The sequence below is a fragment of the Mus musculus genome, chromosome 8 (assembly GCF_000001635.26).
Source record: "Mus musculus strain C57BL/6J chromosome 8, GRCm38.p6 C57BL/6J".
Classification (NCBI taxonomy): domain Eukaryota; kingdom Metazoa; phylum Chordata; class Mammalia; order Rodentia; family Muridae; genus Mus; species Mus musculus.
Genome location: NC_000074.6, coordinates 8,103,068 through 8,110,861, shown reverse-complemented (window position 1 = coordinate 8,110,861; position 7,794 = coordinate 8,103,068).

Here is a 7,794-nt window from a genome sequence, read left to right as displayed (position 1 = left end):
GATGTTTTGCCTGCATGTATGTCTTTACAGCACGTGCATGCAAGCTTGGTGCCCACAGAGGCCAGAAGACCAGAAGAGGTTGTAAGGTCATCTGGAACTAGGGTTACACAGGGTAGTGGGCCCCAACAGGGGTGCTGGGACTTGAACCTGGGTCTTTTGGAAGAGCAGTTAAAGCACTCTTGCCTGGTAAGCCAGTTCTTTAGCCCCCAAGATTTTATGTTTTCAATCTGATTTTCAAATGAGTTTGTTTAGAATTTCCTCCTGCAACAGAAACGACAGCCCCAGTGCACGTGCACACACACACACACACACACACACACACACACACACACACACACACACACACAGAGAGAGAGAGAGAGAGAGAGAGAGAGAGAGAGAGACACGAAACAGCTGCAGAGCAGCAAGTGAGAATGTTTCTGCTGACAGGGATGAAACGTGGGAGAACAAAACCTTAGTAAATGCTTAGTCTGTGGACTTTTGTTCTAATAAGCAATGGTTTTCTCCCAGACTGCAATGAAGGTTTCTGAGCACATCCTTTTGTTTCCAGTTTCTTACTGTGAGGGCTTCTGCTGTCTTCTGGTTGAGTGTTTGGGTGGTGGTACCTCTGATATACAAGGAATCCCTTAACATGCCCAGACAGCCTCTGCCCTGGATGTCATCCAGTAATTAAAGTCAAGCAGACCCAGGGAGGAAACCTGTAAGTCAGGGAGGCATTCTTTGTGTCTCTTGTCTTTCTCACAACACTGGGAGTTACTCTGATAAAGCTACTTCCATGCCTCATGAACTCAGCTTGCTAAGCTGCTGAAACTAAGGGAGAGATAATGTAAGGGAAATGAGCGAGCCAGGACCTGAGGCTGGGACTGTTGAGGGTGGGAGCCTCTGGGCATGGGCTGCAGGTTCATGTTGGTGCAGACAGGCTGTGCTAAAGACTATGATTATAGGCTGTTCCTGCAGGTGAGTAAGGCTGGGGGTGTACATTCCAGCCTGCTTTGAAATCAAAAAGGATGCTTCCAGTTTCCTGCTGTTCCTCTAATTCATTTCTAGTGCTCAGCTCTAGAGATACAACCGTAGGGGGGAGGGGAGCACCCCTTTCACTATGATCAGTGATTACTCCCCATGGGTGGAACTGGAATGTCTCCAGTGTTACTGTCTAATCACAACACCCCAGGCACTCTAGATAGAATAAACACGTTTGAGCTAGGAAGACTTACTGACCAATGTGTCCCTCTGCCAGTATAGATGCATGTGGAGCTGATGTTGGACAACGTGCTAGAGTCACTGTATGCTCATTCCAGCAAGAGCAGGTGCTGGGGCTGTCAGGACCTCCATCATGGGACATATTTTTTCCCTCATGAGTGTCCTGCTAGAATCATCTCTGACTGTGGGTCATTGTTCACATGGAACACTTACTGTGGTGGTTTGAATGAGAATGGCTGCCATCTGTATTTAAATACTTGGTCCTCGGTTGGTGGAAATAGTTTGGAAGGGTCAGGAGGTGTGGCCTCGTTGGAGGAGGTATGTTGTCGGGAAGGATTGTGAGGTTTCAAGTGACTCATTATTCTGAAACTCTGTCTCTTTTCTCATGGTTTTGATTCAAGGGCTGAGCTCTGAGTTACGGTTCTACTCTCATGCCTGCCTGCTTGCTGTCATGCTCCTTACCTTGATGGCCGTGGTACTCAAATACTCTAAAACCATAAGCCCTAAATATACTCCTCCATAAGTTGCCTTGGTCGTGGTGTCTTAGCACAGTAAAGCAATTAAGAGTCTTGGCTGTCAAGAGTGTTCATTATTTGACTCGTTAGACAGTGTTTGAAGTTATCATTATTGCACTTGGCACTACATCTAAATTTGATGAATCTTTAATTAGAAGCAAATTCTGAGAATTTTTCACCAAAGGTCTGAAATGATGGTAGTCCAGCATCTCTGACATCAGAGGATGCATGGCATTTGGTGTGCTGTATATGAATGAGCGTTCTTCCTAAAGTCTTAGCTCCCCTTCGAGGTAAGTGGTAGCTGTTCTTATGTGTGATGTTCCCATACCAGTGTCTGCTACTTAACCAACACCACAAATGTCAATATCACCATCATTTCACTTTGCTGAGCAGTGATGACAAGGCATCATATCCTTTGGCCCTTGCCCGTCAATCAATGGTATGACGATTTTCCCTAATTTTAAAGTTCTGCTAAATGCTCTAGAAATCTCCATGTACAGTGCTTCCAGTCCACAGTCTACAGGAAGCAATCAAAATCTGTCCTTGCTGAGGTAACTGACCACAAGTTTTCAGCCCCGGAAGGTTGACAACTCTAGCCTGTGAGTATTTGTTTCCTCAGTGCTGTAATTCATGATGTATGTATCAGGGTTGCCTCAACAAGATTTATTTTCTAGCCATCATTCATAAGAAGGATAACTTTAAAAAAAAAACCACACAGACTACAGAAATAACTGGAAGCAAAAATTAAGGGTATTAGGGCAGATGAAAGGACTGTCTACACAAACCTCATGACCCGAGTATAATGAAATACATGTATATGGAGAAAACTGACCCCCATTAGTTGTTCTCTGATCTCTGTATAAATTGTGTGGCATCAACATGTTCACACTCTCACATACAACTATATATACATGATAATGAAATAAATATAACCCCTTTAAAACATGATGAAATGTGGAAGAATAAAAATTGTCACTTAGTTCAGGTATCAGAAATATCTAGCTGGCATGCTTTGTTGAAAATTACTCTTTGTGCACATATATGTGCATACACATGCACATCTGTATGTATAGGTGTGTATACACAAATGTAGATCCTAGAGGAGGACCACATCTGCCTTTCCTCGGATACTGTATATTGTTATTTTGTGGGAATGAGTCTTTTATTGGCCTGGAACTCACCAAGTAGACTAGGCTGAGTTACCAGACTTTTCCAGAATCCTTCTGTTTCTACTTCTTTAGAGCTGTGGGTGCAAAATATATGTCCACTCTTGTCTTTTGTATGTGTTGGCAGGTAGATGAGTCTGGGCATTGAACTCAGGTACTCATGCTTGCAACTGAGTCATCTTTTCAGCCCACTGTTCAATATTTTTTTAATTGTAACATAGCAGTCTTTGATCAATGGGGTATCATTGAGCCAGAATTCCCTTGCATTTTGAACAGTAGGTGAGCTTTTCTGATTGTACCATCATTTTCTTGTTCTTCAATCTCTCCTCTGTAACACTGGCAAAGAGACTATGAATAGATTTCTTTAGGGTGCATATGCTAGGATTCCTATTTGCCCCTTAAATGCTGTTTTGGCAACCTTATCCCTCAGTTCACCAGAGGGATTTGTGATTGTAATTGAACCCCTCAGTGTTAATTGGTATGGGGCAGTAGCAGTTACTAAACTGAGACATGGTATCAAAGGTGAAATTCTCATGGTGGCATCAGTGGTTTTATAAGAATGGAAAGAACTAAACTTGTATTATCTTCTGTCTTGCCCTGAGATGCCTCTGCTATAAAATGACATAGTAAGAAGGTTTTGGCCAAGTACAGTAGTGGGCACTATCATCTCAGAATTCATAGCCTACAGAAAAATAAGCCAAGCAAACTAGCATTTTGAAGAAGAGACTTGCCAGGTTTCAGGTATATTGTTATATTAGTCAGACGAAAGAAATGGAATTGACACAATGAATTTATATTAAAGAGAGATTTATTAGATTTCACTCTCTGCTAGGATCTAGTTAGTCCAACTATAGATGTCTCATACTAGAGAAAGCCTAGAAATTGCTAAATCCATGAGGCTGAGTGTCATAGCAGATCCAGTTTATGATTGAAGGTCTGGAGCATTCCTGGAGGACCAGTGCTCTTCAGTTCACATTGGAGGGCTGAAGAAGATGGGTTACAGTATCAGTGAGGTAATTCAGAAGTGCCAGCATTAGAGTAGATGAACTTGCCAGCAAGCATTAAGGCAAAAAGGCAAAGCCCACCCTTCTTTCTGCACCTCCCTCCACTGGAAGATGCTACCTACATTTAGGGTAGTTCTTCTTACTTCAAATAACCCAATCAATCAGCAATTTTCTCACATGTTTGCTTAGTAGATTCCAGATACAGTCACGATGAAAACCAAGTGTTATAACCAAGAAAAATGAACCATAGCTTCCTTCCTAAGTAAGAAAATAACAATCATTTGTCAATGTCTGGCTGTCTGTCCACCATTGCACCCAAGCTTCATGTCCATAAGGAATGTTCTCAGGTTGCTGCTGTGCTATGCCCACATTGCCTTCCTTAGCCTTCACTGCCATCTCATGAGCTCTGATAATTGAGAAAGTCTCCTGATTTCACAAAAACACAAAAATAAACAGAACTATGACTATACTTTAGGATGTTCTGTATTCATGCCCTTGAAAAGATAAATGAACAGGTAGGTACCTTAGGGTGTTATATCTGGAGTCACAAATGCTTATGTTGCTTGTTCTCTGTCCTCTTAGGTATGTCTTTCTGCTTGATAGGGATAATGATACACTTCTTTTTTCTTAAGACTACAAGTCTTCCTAGAAAGAATACCACACTCTTCAAGGATTCTTATTGGTACAGTGCATAGCATGGGAAAGAACGGAAAGCTTGGAGAATGCCCAGTGATGGAGAGGTGACCCTTCTGTTGTGGTTTGAATGGGAAGTACTTCTAGGTCTTGTGTCTGAATACTTGGTCCAAGGCTACTAATTCTGCATTGGGAGGCTATGGGGCCTGGCCACAGGTGAGTCCTTAAGGGTGGACTTTTTAAGTTATAAACATATCTGGTTGGAGGTAACTCTTGCTGTTTTCTCATCTGCTAAAATGTGAGGACCACTTCCCTACTGATATTGCCACGCTGTCTTCTTCATGGTGTTCCAATCCCTCTGCCATAGTTAATTTTAATTATCAACTTAACACAACCTAGAGTAATCTGAAAAGGTGACCACAGCTGAGGGATTGCCCAGGCCAGATTGACTCATGTCATGTCTACGAAGGATAGTCTTGATTGTTAATTGATGTGACAGAGGCCAGGCATCATGGGCAGCTTATCCCTAGTCAGGCAGTCCTGGACCTTGTATGAAAGCTAGCTAAATATCAGCTTGGAAACCATCCAACAAGCAGCTCACTTGCCTTGGATTTCTGCACCAACTTGCCTCAGTGATGGATTATGACCAGGAAGCATAGGTCAAACAAAAAAATCTTTCCTCCCTTAGTTGCTTTGTTTGGAATTTTTTTTTTGTTTGTTTTTTTTTGTTTTTTTTTAATCCCAGCAATACAAACAAAGCCAGACACCCTTTGAAACTCTCAGCCAAAATAAAATTATCTTCCTTAGGTTGTTTCGGTGAGGCATTTGGTTACTGTGACAGGAATGGCTGCTGTCCTTTCTTGATTTATATCTTTCAAGAAGGACAGACAGATGAAAGGAGAGCTGCAGGACTAGGAACGGGAACCAGAAAGATGGGACAAAGAATGTTTTGCAAATTTTCATATTGCAAGGAAATGGAAGACTTTACTACACAGGCTTGGTAAAAAGTTAACTCTCCCTCAGCTTTGCATATCCTCAAAAGGAGAAAGTGCCAGGATGAGCCAACTTCCAGGGATTATGTTGGTGATCAGATGCTTATTTGCATGATCTGCAGACACCAAACATGAAATATCTGATGTTCTTTCTGAATTTCTGTTTAGGATTTGAAGAGTTGCATGTAGCATTTGAGTTCCTCCCAGAAGATGGGAGCTATTCACTTCCTTTCTTTAAATCCAGTATGTTGCTAAATTCTTGGGGGGTGCTTAAAATGCATTCAGGTTTCTATGATTTAAAAAAAAAATCTCAAATGTAAATCTTCCTTTCGGAGAGTTGCCATCTCAATTAATAACATATTTATGTGAAACATATGCATTAAGCAAACTTCAGTGTCTTCAAATTTGGGGAAATTCTTGCAAATTATAATTTTAAATAAGAAAAGTAAATCTCACTTCCAATTTCCTTTTACTTTTTCTACCTAATGGCAAATTTTCTGTGACTACTTAAGAAGCACTCTCAACATTGGTGTTTCACATATCTGATGTTAAGAACACAGAAACCTCTTGTCTAGGGCAGCCAGTAGATGTTTTCCAAATAGAGGCTGACTCCTGTCCTCCCTTGGATGTCCCCAACTTGGATACGTTTCTTGAGCATAATCGTCACCATTCTTCAGCTTAGAAGTGAGGTAGCAAGTCTTGGCTTTTCATAGGAAGCTACAGAGGTGTGTTTGCTTCATGGAACTGAAATGTTAGCCAGCCTTAATCAGTCCATCCACCATATTATGGTACAGAGTGACTGCCAACCAGACCATGAGTGGCCTAGCAGTGGCAGTCAAGTTCAATGTGAGATGGAGATGTTTTGTTCTGCTTGGATATGTCCTCTTAGAGTTTTCACGCTTGTCAACTGTCTCTCAAAGGACCAGCAAAACTGTGTTCCTGGCTGCCTGACCATCTTTTTCTGAACTGACATTAACTCAATCAAAAACAAGACTGAAAATTTACAGCTTGCAAACGTAGCTGTAGGCTCCGTGCCTAATTGCCCTTAGCCTTCCCTGCATTTAGATTCTAGGAATTTAGAAAGAGAAAGGGATATTTTCAAGAGTGGCTTAACAAGCATTCCTCAAGGAGGTAATGGAATGACTGTTCATGTTGACACCTGTAAAAATCTTACTTGAAATTTCCACATTTATATTTCATACTTAAAGTGTTAGGGCTGTAGAGAGAGACAGTCTGCACTGATCTTTCCTGAGGCATGGATGTGCCAACTCTCACCCAATACTGATGTTCTCAGATAGTTGGGAACAGCTCACAGAGGCATCTTGCAATCACAAAGGTTTGTGTGTGTGTGTGTGTGTGTGTGTGTGTGTGTGTGTGTGTTTTCAGGCAGAGATACAGAGAGTAAGAGTATCCCATGCTACTGAATAGGGACATTTGCTTTAGACTTCTCTTTTTAGATGTTTTGCTCTTAGGAAATATCAACCCTCTGCCTAGGGCAAATAACTAAATAGCTGCAATTTTCTAGCTCACTCCTATTTTTGGCTTTTAGTGCCAGAGGCATTTGAACACCCATGTTGGAGACTGGATTCTCACGGAGACTCAGGAACCTAGGAGAGCCAAGCTGGTTTAGATCAATTGCTCCCCGTGCTTAAAGACCTAGTAAAAACAGGTTATAATGTTTACATGACTTTTTATGGGTCAGTTTATTACAGTCCTCTTCTATGGCCTACAGCAGAGGACCATTTTACAGGCTTTGCCGTATTTGACAGTTCTATGCATCTGGTAGGGGAAGCTGTTTCTTTTCTTCCTTTCATTTTCTCTGTTTTATTCCTTTGCTCCACACTTCCCCACCTCTGCTAAAGTACATTCTCACAGGCCCCTGCCTGCAAACCATCTCTCTTTTCCCCAGAAACCTGTAACCACACTTAGACCCTATATTCTTTAGATGGAGAAAATTTGCAGTTTTGAATAGTTTTCTATTTTAATTTGGATTCTTAGAAACTAAATGCCTCCAAACAAGTGATTGTACCCAAAGACACTGTACGTACCTACGTATGTATGTATGTATGTATGTATGTACGTACCTACATATGTATGTATTGTATTTAATGTATGTATGTCATGTCCTGTGTTTCATCTCTTCTCTGTATTAAAGAAGGCATTATACCAGAAGGCACTGTATGTGTGTATGTGTGTGTTACATCCTGTCATTCATTTCATCTCATCTCTGTATTTGCACGTTTAGTAGGTAGGAGTGCAAATGTCAGAGCCTAGAAAACCTACT